The sequence below is a fragment of the Rhipicephalus sanguineus genome, chromosome 7 (assembly GCF_013339695.2).
Source record: "Rhipicephalus sanguineus isolate Rsan-2018 chromosome 7, BIME_Rsan_1.4, whole genome shotgun sequence".
Taxonomy (NCBI): domain Eukaryota; kingdom Metazoa; phylum Arthropoda; class Arachnida; order Ixodida; family Ixodidae; genus Rhipicephalus; species Rhipicephalus sanguineus.
The window spans coordinates 109,970,511-109,986,606 of record NC_051182.1 but is presented as its reverse complement, the minus strand read 5'-3'; the positions used below and the strand labels follow the sequence as shown (position 1 = coordinate 109,986,606).

At 43.6% G+C, this 16,096-nt stretch overlaps 1 long non-coding RNA gene across 1 annotated transcript in view; it reads left to right on the top strand.

Annotated features, from left to right (window-relative positions):
* The window catches only part of LOC119399741 (uncharacterized), a 27,119-nt gene extending 11,815 nt beyond the window's left edge, over positions 1-15,304 (top strand). Inside the window, exons 2-3 of the long non-coding RNA XR_005184947.2 lie at positions 9,479-9,599; positions 15,175-15,304. This is a non-coding gene — a long non-coding RNA (uncharacterized LOC119399741). The remainder of the gene's footprint in view (positions 1-9,478; positions 9,600-15,174) is intronic.
* The last annotated feature ends 792 nt before the right edge of the window (positions 15,305-16,096 follow it).

Sequence of the window (16,096 nt, the reverse complement as noted above, 5' to 3'; positions counted from 1 at the left end):
CATAACTTTATTTGTGTCCTTGCTGGGGTCAAGGGAGCCGGGGGCCGGGAGACTAGACCTACCGGAGCCCCCTTGCTCTGGCGGCGGCCAGACCTTGGGTCTTGGCGACGTCTTCGGCCAGCCGAACTGCCCAGAGTTGCTCATTCGGGCACGCGCTGAGCAGCATAGCCTGCCACTGCTCGGGCGTGGTTATCTTAAGTTTAGGGTTCTTGCTGTGTTTGATGGTGTGTGTCCGCTGCGGGACATGTCCAGGATAATGTGGTCGAGGTTGGCGCGAGCCACCCCGAAAGCTTTGCACTGTGGTGCACAGTCTCCCGACAACCGGCTCATGTGCCTCCCATTGGCCTCAAGTGACACAACCGGTTTGGTCCTGAATTTAGATGAGCGTGATACTACTCGCCCCAGTTCGTCATTCACTAAAAATGGCGTTATGTGAATAAGTCGGAAACAGTCAAGAGATTGCTTTTGTTCTGGCCGTGGGCCACAGCGTACGATTTTCTCCGGTCGAAACGGTGTGCCTTTGCGCTCATTCTGTCCGATTCTATTCCTGTACAAAATGTAAAGAAACCTATGTTTCTCGTACGTCCGTAAACTCTCGGCCACATCCCGCATTCAACTGCGATATACAAGAAGGAAAAACGCCACGTAGCCTGGTTTTCGTTAACTTGGAGGAGTTGGCTAAACTCAGTTTTATGTACTACTTGATGTCCTTATAAGCGAGTTCATCCATTCAACGTTCACTTCTGCCAGCGTGTGAGTTGATCATCGTGATAAGCGATGAAGAACTATCAAAAGGTTAATGTCACATCTGCTCAGCATGTGTGAATGGGAACTATAATAACGATCCTATAGAAAAAAAGCATTGTCTTTGCCACTAAAGACACTCTCTCTTTCTTTATTCTTCTTACAATTTCCCTCATCCTTTCCCCTTTGCAGGGTAGCACACCTGTTACGCTAAACTGTTTATCATCCCTGCATTTGCTCTCTTACATTTTTCCTTCCTTTTAGTTATTTCACAGCAGGGGCGTAGCCAGAAACGTTCAGGGGGGACGGGGTATCAACAACTTACTCTATATGTTCATGGACTGCGTTTTCATGTGTACCTCTATTACGCGCATGCAAAATTTTCAAGGTTGTGGAAGCGTTGAACCCCTGCTCTCCCCGATCCTTGGCTACACTAATATTCCACAAGAAGCACGTCCTTTTCAGCAAGAATTTCTTCGTGTGGCCAATATACGTGTTTTTACGCGTGTATACTATATGCGTATGTTACACTTTGATTTTATGCAAATGTTCATTGTTGTTATATTTAAGGTACTTTTCTTCGTACCTGTTGGTGCACTAGTTATGTCCCCTACTAGTATACATTGCTCAAACAAAGCAGCATTTGCTTAGTGGGCTCCAACTATCGAATGGTTATGGTTTTTATTGTAATAACAATCATTTTGCGATTCAGGAAATTGAATAAGTAACTACGACAGCTTGACTATCGGACCTAAAGATTATACCCCAAATAGAGTCGGAACAACTAGATTGTACAGGTCCACAAGAAATTTACATATGGTCGCCTGGGCTTCAGTGCACTCGGTTATAATATGGACGGTGTGCTTGCAGAATATATTTGCGGAGTTATACTACGAGTGATTAGCTGTGAAAATGAGGGTATGCACCTTCTTTGCAAATTTGCCCTCGTATATAAATTTATCCAATGCAGCAACCTTAACTCAGAAGAAGTGGTTTAAGAACATTGGGTCAAGCAGCATCATAGAGTTGAATCAGCATTGGATGTAAATAATACGACGATAGAGAATGAGTCTACCTGATACGAAGGTGGCGAAAGATCCATGAACGAGCCAAAGAGCCCCAGATTTTCCTCCACCGCAAATCTCTTAAACTAGGACTATGCTTTGAGCAGTCTAAGCTATAAGGCAGTTTTCTGTTGAGTAAGGTCCCAATAATATGCTGTTAATAGGAGTACTACGCCATTTACCTGCGTACCGATGAATTTCCGATCTACATGAGTTTTATTTGGCAATGCTGATAGAGGAAATTTACGGATTTATTTAGCGCGTATAATTTTAAGCCATTGAATAAAGCAACCAATGCGTACAACCGTCGTCACGGCGTCTAACCTACTTGTGTATTTAAAATACGAAAACTGCTTTTTTTTAACCAATTGTCGTACCGCATGTCTGCTTTTCAAGTTTCGAAAAGCCACACACCCGCTGAAATAAGGAAGCAACTAAAGAACCAATAATGATATAAGGTAAGCACACTAGACACAACCTCACGCACTTTATATGGGTCTGTCTTGACCTTGCTGGGGCCTGAGAACTTGCATTATGAAAAGTATCTTGCCATATATTTTAAATAAAACAAACAAGTGTACTTCAATCAACCAACCTCAATGCGATGTGAAGGCAATGCTCTATTTCTGGAGATGTGGTAAGAATGATATTTCCGCCTTCTCCCAGAAAACCTGCCGCTCGAGCCTCTTGTCCAGTGACATTCATGTTCCACGCAGTTGACATCAGCAGCTTTTGTCATACAGCAATGCAAAAGAGCTTGCCTTCCTCGTGTTTTCCTTGCGAGTCAAACACAATAGAAAGATGCATGCACACCATGTTAAACTCGTGACACAGAGAGAGAGAGAGAGAGAAAGAGTACAACATCATTACCAGGTTCCTTACAGCTAAATCTCAATGCTGTGTAGTGCTATTCATTTCGTCATCGCGAGCTGCTGGACAAAGTTCCCTGCCTCTCTTCAAGCAACTGACAGCGCTTGACAGACAAATGTCTTCATAATATTTTGGACGAGTCTTCGCCCGTGTTCGCCAGCCCCGTTTGTTGTTTGCAGTCTTATCCAAAAGGTAAACGGTAAAAATAAAGAAAGCTATAAAGAGATGGTACCGAGGAAAGTCGGCCAGGTATACATAAGCAGCGGCTTTTTGGGCAGTCCCTCTTGTACGACCTAACATTCGCATGGAAAACACCATGGCTAAACTGCACACATGCTTCGTGGTGATTAGTGCAGCTACATTATTCTTGGCCGAAGTGTCTCATCAAGCAGTAGAGCTTGAGTACGTTCCTTTACAAGAGGGTATGTACTCAATATGATATTTGTTTTCTGTTTCAACGTAGCCACCTACGGTAACTAGAAGGAGTTGTTGGACTCAAGAAACACTAAAAGACGTGCTACTGCTAACAGCACAGTTTCTCTTAACGAACATCATAATCCCTCGGTTTCCTTGAGCGGGCCTTGCCTATATTCATCATTATTTTCAATAAAACGCCATGTGTCATCAAAATTTCGGGGGGGGGGCAGCCCCGCCTGGCTACGGCCCTGTCTTTGAGTAATAGCGATGATGATGATTAGTGGGGTTTTCTGGCGCAAGGGCCATGGGTGGCCAAAGAGCGCCATGTCTGTTATGTGGTGTTAGCTTGAGTAATAGCGTGGCTGCCCCCATCATTCTTAGCTCCATCAATTTCAATGTGACTCTTTAGCTTGACTGTAGAGACATAAGTGATGAAATATTGTTGAACTGGAAATGTCGCTGCAGCCAACGTTTTTACAAGAGGACTGGCCTTCGTCAGAGCAGTAACTGCCTTCCTCAGGAGTGTGTTTCCTACTTGTGCTAAGGAATGCAGGGGAAACCTACTCACATTTTTTTTTTCTGTTGCGGTTTACTGGTCAGCTTACAGGTGATTAAAACCATAACATGCCACGTGATGTCAGCTAGCAACAACAGAATAAAAAAATAATGTTCCGCGCTCTCCGCCATGCCTACGAGTGGCACTGCCTACCAAACCCGCCACTACACGTAACGATATACCGGGGACACGGAACGGCCGCCGCCGCAGCTCAATAGGTATAGAGCATCGGATTTGTAATTGGAAGGTTGTGCGTTCGGTCCCTAAACGCGCAGGTTGCTGCTTCGTGTAAATTAATGAGCTTCTATTTATTTCATATTTGCTATACTGTATCTAAAAGCTACAAAAGATGTCTCCTATGCTTCTACTGGATTCGTTGTCTCTTGGCCACATTAGGTTGCGTGTAACAAAGAGACCAGCCCCTTGATCAGTTCCGCTTATTTTGTAGTTTTGTGAGAAAATCAGGGAGCGCTTCGGAAGGCCTCTGTAACGCACAGTGGGAAAAGGTGTACCTTCAAACGTAAACCTTAATAAACAAGCATTCGTGGTCCGTAGTGTCATATAATGAAACAGCTTCTCTTTCGTACCATTTCTTTACCACCTTAAGTTTAGGCCGCGTAAAACAAAAGAGAGGTACGGCTTCCGGTGAAGCGGACTGGAGATTCGGCTACCACGTGGTGCAAAACATCGATCAGAGACAGATTAGGCTTGCCACCTGGTTTTCCCCACGCTTAGGCGGCGAAGCTATCACATTTCTCTTTCGTGCTTTATCCGTGCTCTAGAGTGGGCGGGGCCTCAGTTAAGCGACCCAAGCGGAAATCAGCATAGACGCGAAAAAAACCTCTTCATCAGATATTTAAGTGTGGACCCGTGGTTTTCTTATAATAGTAATGTGAAAATGGTGCTGCATTAGTAGTATTCGGAAAAACTCAGCATTTTTTATTGCTACGGGCATTCGCATCTATCTGGCGGAACATTCCCCGCGCAAAATCAGTGTCATCAGAAAGGTCGTGTCTGGTTGTATCGGCGATATCTGTTTGTTGTTGTGTTTTCATCACAAAGGTTTATCTCTGTCAACTTTAAGGTTGATAAGAGCAAACATTTGGGATTGTTGGTATAGATGCATGATGACAATACAAGAAATGCGAAATTAAACACTTAAAAAAGTGGAATAACGTAGATGAAATCTTGTTTTGCCTACTTGTTCTCTATATTGTACGCGCTTGATTTTGCGCTGTCTCAATTTATATTTTGAATTTGAAGATTATGAACAATCAGGCCCATATTTCTATACGGTGCTGAACATGTTCCGCGCTGTCCCAAAGTTCCTCGAGTTTCTGTCACATGGCATGTGTATAACATTTGAATGAAAATACTGCTTCGCTTGAGTTTTGACGCACTGTCCAGCACTGTCTTCATTTCGTTGAAGGTTGGCCCATTTTACACACACACACACACACACACACACAGATATATATATATATATATATATATATATATATATATATTATATATATATATATATAAGGAAAGCTATGATTTTTCAAGGGCTCGTTTATCTTTGTTAGACACAATATTAATGAGAACTAACAGACAATAACGCCAAGGAAAGTACAGGGGGTGTTATCTGTAGTATTTAGAATGTAATGTGAAGAAAGTAAAGTGGACGAAAAGATGATATATATATATATATATATATATATGTATGAGAGGTGGCACTTCAAGAAAACTTCATTATTACGTCGACGTTTTGGTCAGAGCCTGACCTTTCTCAAGACGTCTTGAGAAAGGTCAGGCTCTGACCAAAACGTCGACGTAATAAATGAAGTTTTTCTTGAAGTGCCACCTCTTATACTTATACTTATACGGCAACCAAAGGCAAGGCAATCACTCCTTCAACTAATATATATATATATATATATATATATATATATATATATATATATATATATATATATATTTATATATATGCCACGGCCTTCGTCAGAGTAAGTAGGTCTGTTAAAATGCAGCCGCTTTTATGGGCTCACGTGTCCAACTATCGGTACAGCAGCTAGAGCGATCGCAATAAAAAAACAATTGGTAACCTGTCACAAACGATTGCGTTAACAAGACTGACATGCGATTGGTACATGAATATACAAGTTTCAAATTTTCCTTGCGCATCAACACGTGGTGCACAGTATGCTCGGCAGTACGTGTAAAAAGAGCTCTGAAGTAAACAAATCACGAATGACTAATATACATTAAAAAATGACTGATACAAGAAGTCATGTTGTTATAGTACGAGAGAGGTGAGCTTTCCTACGTTTTCATTCATGCCTGAATGAATGGCGTTAAATTTGTGAATCACAAGTATTCCTTTACTTCCTTATCGTGATTTGCCTTAAAACCGGACTGAATAATAGTGGCTCTGATTTTGTCGAAACCGTCGCCAGGTGTGCTGACATGCTTCGACAATGGTGAATTGGGGAGGCTTATGGCATGTTCACGATGATTATTAAAGCGAATTCTGAAACTTGTCTCCGTTGGACCTGTGTATTGAACTTTGCATGTTGAACATTCGAGAAGATAGACGACGTTGGTACTGTCACATGTGTAGCCACCATTTATTTTTAATGAAAAGCTGGATGAGCTACTTGAAACTGTTTTAGATGTCATGTGCGCGAACACTTTTGCAACGTGGTTTGTTAGAGGGATGACAGCCTTCATGGCGTAAACACGTGGTTTTAGATGAGGTTAGTAAGTAACGAAGTCTCCGCGATCGTCCGTAGACCACGCGTGGATGTTCTGCAAATATTCCTTTGAGCAGCTTGCTCTGTATTAAAATGTTGAAATGTTTCTTCAATATATGGTTGGCATTTGGAGATGAGGCCACATTTGTCAGAATTAGGTTAGTCCGCGAACTTTCCTTGGATCTTTTGTTAGTACTCAGCAGACCTGAACGATCGAGCTCTTCTGCGCGTTTTGATGGCGTCTGTGGATACGTTGGACACATACCTTTGTTTTTTCGAGCGCGCTCCGAAGTTGTTCGCAGTTGAGGGAAAATTCGCTGCTATCAGAGCATATTCTTTTAAAACGGACTGCTTTGCTCTAGAGAATACTAGTTTTATTGTGCTTGACGTGACTACTACTAAAGTGAAGATATTGCTGCCGATCAGTGGGTTTCCTGTAAAGATTAGTTATCAGCTTCCCATTACGTAGATTGACCATGACATCAAGGAAGCTTATGTTCGCGGGTGAATACGACTATGAAAAAGAAATCGTCGGATGATCGTTCTTAAAATCTGCTATAAAAGAAAACTCTTGCGATTCACTATGGTGCCAGATTAGAAAAATGTCATCGATGAACTGCTCATAGTAAAATGGCTTATATGCATGGTTTGCAAGAAACTGGTTTTCAAGGAGCCCCATAAATGTATTTGCATAATTTGGTCCGATTATTGTGCGCATAGATGCACCGTTAACTTGAACACAATGTATCCCATCAAATTCGTAAAGTAGATGTGGTTCATTCAATATAGAAAAGACGCGGACATGCCATACCTACCCTTCAAGTAGTATATATATATATATATATATATGTGTGTAAGAAGCATTTTCACATTTTTATTTATCACACACCTTATCTAAGCACAATTTACTTTCATATTATCTGCAAACACTTCGTAAACAGCTGCTACCTCGGGAATTGCTTGCTTCTCATTCAAATTATTCCGAATGCCACGAATACAACGGTTAGACCACCAGTTTCGATGTTCAAGGTTGATTATTCTTTTAGCGATACGTGAAAACAGCGCGAAACACGGGACAGTGGATGAGACGGACCAAGCGCAACCTTGAACCCAGCTGACTTTCAACGAACCACTGAATTTCCCACTGGTAACAGACTTCGGTTTCTCGACTTTGAAATGTTCTTATCCGACCACGTATGCTCGCAGTATGCCCCCCGCTCCAAGAAAAGGTTGTTACCTTACAGTTCTGCGCATTCCAAACTCGTCAAGCGAGTGACTGCAAAATCTTGTCTAAGGGCAGCGTTGTCGCGATCATGCCATCACACAATGTGCACTAGCATTGACTCGCAGGTGCGCAGAATGCGCATGGCAGGCTACCCAGACAACTTACTGCGTTCCGTAGCCGAAGGTCTTCTAGAAGACTTAAAACAGCAAAAAAAAAAACTTAATAGTCGTCAGGAAAACAGCTACATTAAAGAACAGCGGTTATTCCGTATTTGCATAGGGTTTCGCATTGTTTAAAAAAGGTAGCACGAAAGGCAGGCATCAGAGTTGTCTTTTCAGCAAAAAATAAGTCCTCTGCTATGTGCAATAAGGTGAACAGAGAAGGCAGAGGGCCTCGCGTGTGTGATAAGAAACACGCCAAAAAGAATGCTGTCATAACGCGGTATACGAAATCCCCCTGTCATGCTGCCGCTGCTACATCGGCCAAACTGGCCGGCGTGTAAATGACCACCTCAGGGAACACCGCAATCTAATGCGGGGTTCTGTTGGCAGCCACCTAGCTGCGCACAGCTCCGTATGCGGCTGTCATGCTATGTTTGATCAATGTAAGATACTTCGGCGATATAGTGATCAACGAGCACGTGAGAACAATGAGGCGTTTTGCATTGACAAAAAAGGTGATATGTGCTTGAGTGTGCCTTCGTTAGCGCTCCTCACCAGGGAAATTGCGTATCTGTGAAGTGGATGATAGGTTTTTACATTTTTTTCAGAAGCTTACATAGAATTCGTGAACAAAGTTCCACGTCACTGTTCTCCTCTCCTTGCCTTTCATGTTGCGTGTGCTATATATACCTCTATTTACGGAATAAAGCCTTGGTTGTAAGTCAGCGTTTGGTCCATCGCATGAACTGTCCCGTGTTTTGCGCTGTTTTCTCGTATTGTTGAACACGTAGCAACCGGCCCATATGAGCACTCTAGTGCTCTTCATATTTTTTTAGACCTGCAAGGTTGCGAAATATTCTGCCGACCAAAGCGATGACTGTTTTTGGCTCACCTGATATCCGCGGTTATGCTGAGGACTCAGAAAGATTTTTTACAATGTAAGCTTCCAAACGACGCAATTCACTGATACCATTCTCAGCTAATTACAAGTTAATATTTCAGATCCAACACTTCACCACGGCTGCGTGCTTGCTCATCCAGGCATTTTTCACGGAACTAGTTATGTGCGCGGCCTGGCCTTACCTCTACGCCGTCACACAATGGGATTTTATAGTGGGATTACTATTGGAAGGGTTGTACGCAGTGTCAAAACACTGTGGCGGGAATGTCAGGACTACATTGCGATGGCAGTCCCTGCGAAAAGTCACACAGTCCTTTATGCAGTTGCCTAAGATGGCTGGAAGGCGAAAGCCACCTCTTTCATCTATCTATCTATCTATCTATCTATCTATCTATCTATCTATCTATCTATCTATCTATCTATCTATCTATCTATCTATCTATCTATCTATCTATCTATCTATCTATCTATCTATCTATCTATCTATCTATCTATCTATCTATCTATCTATCTATCTATCTATCTATCTATCTATCTATCTATCTATCTATCTATCTATCTATCTATCTATCTATCTATACATCCGCCTACGTCTGCGTGATCTCGTGATCGCCTCCAACATTTGAGGCGATCCGAAAGGTAAGAGGGTTTGACGAATATGACTGTCTAGTCATGAAATTAATAACGTTAAAATCCTGTCGCTTACGTCTTCCCACCCTTTCCTCCAGACAAGTGTGGCCCATACCCGTGTACCACTGACTACGGTAAAACGCTAACGTGTTCTTTTTATTTTTTCGTTTCGCAGGGAGGTGCCAGTTCGACCGCTTTAAATTGAATGACGGCCAGAGAGTGTACAAAATAGGGACCTGCACGAGATGGACATGTTACCGGAAGAACAGCACTCACGGCGTAATAGAGGGTGTATCGTGAGTTCTTGTTGAGTAGAATCTCGTTTTCTAGCATATATATGTGCTTAGCTATTTGACAGAACACGAGAAAAGCGAAACAAAACACCCAAGGTCCCTTCTATAAAAATCAGAGCGTAACACTAATTAAGCATACTGGGTAGGACGCCAAGATTGCTTAGCCAATAGTTTCAGTTATGCTTACCTTGCGCTCCTTTCGCGCCATTTTGATATATGAGCATGAATTAGAGGTTAAGGGCTTTTATAGTGTTTTCATAGTGCCTATAAATGCCTATCTTTGGCGTTGGTGCGTAAATGCTTACAAATTCCTTTAAATGCCTATTTTGAAAATTTGCGCTGATATTTGCGCTGATTTTGAAAATTTGCGCTGATTAGCCTCAAGTTTCGCTCTCGGGTGCAGTTTGAGGCCGTTATTCATGTTACCCCGTAAGATTGACTGTTGGGAACTATGGGGTTCCACATAGCCCTTAGTTCAAACAACTCTGGTCATCTAGGTCAACCAACCAGCAACCACTGGCAGCAGTGAAGCGGGACAGGCCGGCGAGCATTCGCCGCCGCGCCGATATGGCCCGAGCGGTTCGCGAATGCGAAACCGCGGAGGGCCGTCAGCGGAATGGAGAGTGAACAGCAAAAAAATAAATATAAATGTGATGTGCACGCAGCTTTTCTTTCGTTTGTAATTTACTTTTTAAGGTGTTCACTGCTGTAGCAGAGCCAGAAATCTTTTTCAGGGGGGGGGGTGACAACCGTACTTTATATATGTTCGTGCTTGCATTTGTAAGTGCGTGTGTATACACACTCGCAGAACTGAAAAGTTTCGGGGATTGGGGGGGGCGGGAGGTTGCAACCCACCCCCGCCTGGCTTCACCAGTGGTTCACTGCCAGGGGAGAAATTTGCTTTACGCAATTCGACCAGGCCAACAGGAGGATATTCCCTCCCTTCTGGTCTTTTAGGATGTGGCTGTCTGGTCCTGCTCTGCCCTTCTCGGTAATGCCGGAAATACACTCGGGAGTGTGTTGATTCGACAGTGGACACTTGACTCACTCTACAGAACACGGGAGTGCGAACCGTGCGGGAGAATGCACGCTATGTTCAAATGTTGGAGCCTTTGCGCCATCTTAAGCGATAATATGTTTGTTTTCCTGTCGTAGATAGAGGTCGCGCACGTCTTCGTTCGAAATTATTTCCATTTATGTGAAAATTTATTGTGCCTATATTTAAAATTTTGGAAGCCTAGCACATTGTTTTACCTGCCTATTTTTGGCGCCTCAAATAGCTTTTTTGGTGCCTAGAAACCTGGCCTCCGCTCATGAGAAATTAGCTGTCATCTTACTATTGAGAAATCTAGGAGGCAGTTGCTAAGGTACAGAAGAAGCTGCAGGTCACGCAATAGACAAATGTTTGTTCTGTATTCAGGAGCATCAAGTAGTTTCAGCACCTGCACTAAGCGTGCTCGTAACTGTAGTTCTGTATAATGCTACTATTCCTTATATTAATGATAACTAACCGACAATAATGCCAAGAAAAGTATAGGAGACGTTATTTGTAGTAATAAGGGTATAATTGTGAAGAAATTAAAGTGGACGAAAAGATAACTTGCCGCTGGCAGGGACCGAACCTGCGACCTTCGAATAACGCCTCCGATGCTCTACCACTGAGCTACGGCGGCCGTAATCTTCCCGTCCACTTTATGGGGTATATATGTGCATTTAAAACTAGGAGTATTAGTCAGCGCCAACCGCAGCCACGGCGGCGAGTGTGGAACACTCTGTTTCTGTCTGTTGGCGTCACGTAGCACGTGATCTTATTACCAGCTGGCAGCTGACCATCAGGTCTGGCAGACTTGATGCCTTCAGGAAGTATGCGAGGGATTATTGGTCAGCTGCCATCTCGTAAAAATACTTGAGAGAGGGGAGCTGAAAATAGGGAGGCCAGCGCGGCCCGCTCTGCCCACATGGGCACGGGCACCGGGATGACGCACCCGCATGCTTTCGCTCGAGCCCCACAGCATATCGCGCTCGGGCCACGATGTGATCTTACCACAGTCTGACGTTAAATGGAACGTCACGGCGACGCCGCCACCAAGTGTCCCATTAATTGCAAGCGCAATAAAGTCATCTTACACTTTCTTGTAAGAAAGCTGTAGTTCTAGTGCTCGTATTCGCGGAAAAAGCGTGATCACGCGTGTTTCAGGTAGCCTGCTGTCGAAGTGCTGAAGAAGTTGTATTTCATACAACATTTATTTCCTATTCTAAAATAGATATCCATTGTTGAAAGCAGAAAGGCAGCTTTTTGCTTCCGCACAGATTGATCATGCTCTTTTACACGTTTGCCTGATATCCCCGCGCACCTTAATTAAAGATGGGTAAGAAGTTGAGCCACTTAATAGAGAATCGTCATAAAGGAAGCGTAAGACGTTGACAAGTGCACCCAAGACACGAGAACCTCACTCATCTCTTGCTTCTGCTTGTGCACGTGTCAGCGCTTACACGATGAACGTTACCTATGCTTTATTTTAACTGAGGCCTATCCTCGCATGACGTAAGAAAATTTGATCACTTTCAGAAATGTGTCACTTCATGTAATATAAGAAAAACTACAATAAGGATCAATAAAACGGACTGGTGGGCTAGTTGGTACTGAATACCTTACGTTTCAGCGCAAGGAAACACGAGGACGAAAAGGAATACACAAGGACTTCCTTTTGTCGTCCTGGTGTCTTCCTTTTCGTCCTCGTGTTTTCTTGCGCTGAAACATGAGGTATACAATAAGTACAAGACAGAAGAAAGCTGGCGGACTATGGTTACTCATGGGCCCCTGAATTCGTTCGTTGCGGAAGCCGCATATTACGGTATAAGGCCTTGACAAAATTGAGACACGCCAAGACGTTTCCATTTTGTGAAGACCAGCTCTTGAGCGATCCACAACATGCAACCCGCGCCTGCGAAGTATCGCGCGTTGAAACCTCCTTAGTACTATGCTCCTATATGTCCGTTGCCAACATCACTGTCATATATGCCTCTTTTGAGCCGCCGACACCTTGTTTTAAGTGCGAAACATTTCTTAGCAAGCCTAAGGCACTTTCAGCATTTCTATCTATCTATCTATCTATCTATCTATCTATCTATCTATCTATCTATCTATCTATCTATCTATCTATCTATCTATCTATCTATCTATCTATCTATCTATCTATCTATCTATCTATCTATCTATCTATCTATCTATCTATCTATCTATCTATCTATCTATCTATCTATCTACTATCTATCTAGCCGCCTACGTCTCGGTGCTTTCATGATCGCCTCCTTAACTTGGTGTAGACCAAAATTGGCATGGAAGGGTAAGAAGATTTGACGAATATGACTCTCGGGCCATGATATGAATAACGCGAAAATACTGTCGCGTACGTCGTCAAACCCTTTCCTCCAGACACGTGTGGCACATGCCTGTTCACCACGGGCCGCGGTGTACGGGTATGCGCCACAGGTGATTCACAGTTTGTATCTACCCAAGAATGGCGAGAACAAACATTGGTAATTTATATGCGAGAGCGTTTAGGAAAACCGACATCGGCAGTGTTCACCCGACGAATGCAAAGAAAAGAAATTAGGATCGCAGTAGTAATCGAACACAAGCATTCTGCGTGGCAGTCAAGTATTCTAACACAGGCACTGCAGGTCTAGAAACTGCTTTGGAAAAACTCTCTCTGCAGGCATAATGCCGGCGCAACGTCAACTGCGGCTGTGGTGGCGGATATTTGGTTTAGCGCGCGTCTCGTACTGCTGTGGAAAGTGATGGCTTCGCGCAGTGACTTTATAACAAAGCAATAAACACTAGATATGTACTCCTACGATACAGGCGTGATGTCAGATTAATGTATGTCTTTCCAGTGTTGGTTCTGCTTTTATTGTAGTCTAATAAACATTTCAGTTGTATTCCTATGATTCAGCAAGCTATATTCAAGCGTTGCTTGACCATGGAGTAATACGGTAACAAAAGTTACGTGTGATATTCACATGATCGCACCGTAAAATGCACTTCGTTTCGATAATACTGACGTATATGTGCTCTAACGTGAGTGCTGACGTTACGTCAGACCATAAGTTACTCTTTAAACGCCAGTGTTGTCGACGCGCCGGGTAAGCCCACGATGTGCATACAACTACTACACTTACAAATACACGTCGATCCTCCCTGTAACGCTTGGCTCAATGCCAAGAAACGCACCATAGAACTACTCGCTGACTGCTTCGCATGAAACCGATTCCCACAAGGCGTGGGATCTGCCGAATTTTTTTTTCAGATTAGAGCCGTCACAATGCTCGATCTAACCTGGAAAATGAACGCAAGAATGTTTTTGCTCTCAGGTTCTGGGCGCAGCGGCAAGAATTGTACCAGAATGCTTGCGCACACCTCGCGCTATAACTTAGTGTTTAGCCCCGCCACGGTGGTCTAGTGGTTATGGCGCTCGACTGCTGACCCGAAGGTAGCGGGATCGAATCCCGGCCGCGGCGGCTGCATTTTCGATGGAGGCGAAAACGATGAGGCCCGTGTGCTTAGATTTAGGTGCACGTTTAAGAACCCCAGGTGGTCGATATTTCCGGAGCGCTTCACTACGGCGTCCCTCATAATCATATTGTGGTTTTGCAACGTTGAACCCCAGATATTATTATTAACTTAGTGGTTTAGTACACGCGACTGCATCCCGCGCATTAGCTATTCAGCGGCATGGGGCCAGTACCAGTGGGGGCCACTGTGGGGAGGCGTTTTTTTCCGTATTGCTAGGCATAGTGGGCGCCTAGTGTGGACTAACTCCACTGAAAAAAATAAAATTATCCCAGTCGATCGCCAATCACGGCAATAGTGGTCGTCAGCGTAGGAGCATGGACGCACTGACAAACGAGGCAAACAAGATGTCGAACACTTAACAGCTATCGTATTCAAAATGAAATAATGTTTACAATATTTCCAACATCGGAGGCGACCTGACGCGCTCCCTGCTGGACAGTTTCAACCACTCTCCATCCCGTCCATGCCATTCTTTCGTGTTGGTTTATAGCATCTCGGGCCTCTTCGTGTGTCAAAGTCTGGCAAGAAATGGGTCGCCATTGCTATGAAATATGTGACCAGGTATGCGCTCTCCACCAGCACTGTTACTGACGTTGTCAATATCTTTTGCTCTACAATGTTATTCTACCCCATGGTGCACCTTGCCAATCGCTCACAAATCGTGGCCGCGCATTTTTGTCCTGAGTTATCGACGTTATTTCTCGCTCCTCTTCAACACACCGAAAGTCGACCACTTCCTACCATCCCGAAACAATTTCGCTCGTGCTTAAGCAATTGTAAGTAACTCTTCAATACGTCACCGAAGCACTCTAAACAGAAAAAGAGAGTAACGGCGGGGTATGAATAACAAACAGAATCAAGTAGAGTAAACATAAGGTTATTCTCAATGGCTCTTGATCTATACAGACGGTCTGTAATTTTTCGCAGTTTCGCAATTATTTCGCAGTTTCCATCCTTCGTATGCAGCAGTTCTTCTTTTTTTTCTTTTCTTCTTTTCTACAGCTGCGGGGTTGTGGAGGCAACGCCACCCTGCCAATATATACCTGTAAGACCAGGCGTATACCCGGACTGCTGTCCAAAAGCAGAGTGTCCAGAGAATACAACAAATGAAGAAACCCGGAGCATATGAATAAAAAACATTTTACAAAAATAAACGCCTACTGGAATTACATATTTTTTGCCTAAAATGTTATGTATTTTTAGTTGCGGGCACAGCTGATTTAGGCGTGCTTTTTACAATGCAGCTTTCTTTCTCTCTTTCTTTGCGTTTCATCGGCGTTGGTTTGACACCTGCAGAAAATGAACCCATTATAGAGGCCGTGCAACTAAGCGTCGGGACATAAGACGAAAGTCACTTGCTCTTCCTCAGATTTCTCATAGGAATCTGCTTTTCTGGAACATTTCAGTAAATGCGTTTAGCTTAAGTGAAGGCGCGACTGTTTTGGAACAATCGAAGTTTGCAGAACAGAGGGAAGATGGTTGCAAGTGATATAAAAGCAACTATCTAATGTGAAATTGGTTTTAATATTGTTCACATATTGCACTAGCATTGAGTTCTGCAAGCTTGGCTTCTTTGGTGCACTACCGAGTAACTGCTTTGCCGAAATCCATCAAACAAAGGTACGCACGAATTCATTAGCAAGTGATGAAATAGGTACAACTATTCTACCGTGTACTGCAAATGTTCAACTCTGTATTTTCCTTTTCTCGTACATTTTAATAAACAGTGCTGTTCAAAAGGGTGTAGTAGACTACGAGCGGCGCAAACATGACTACAATCGATGGGGTATTCCAATAAAGGGATGATAGGCGGGGCGGGGGGGGTGGGGGGCAGGGGGGGGGGCTTCCCCGTGGGGACGGTGACTTATCGTTTGCACCATATTTTGACGCAGAAACCCGGGAGAAAGGACCTTCAGATTTGAAA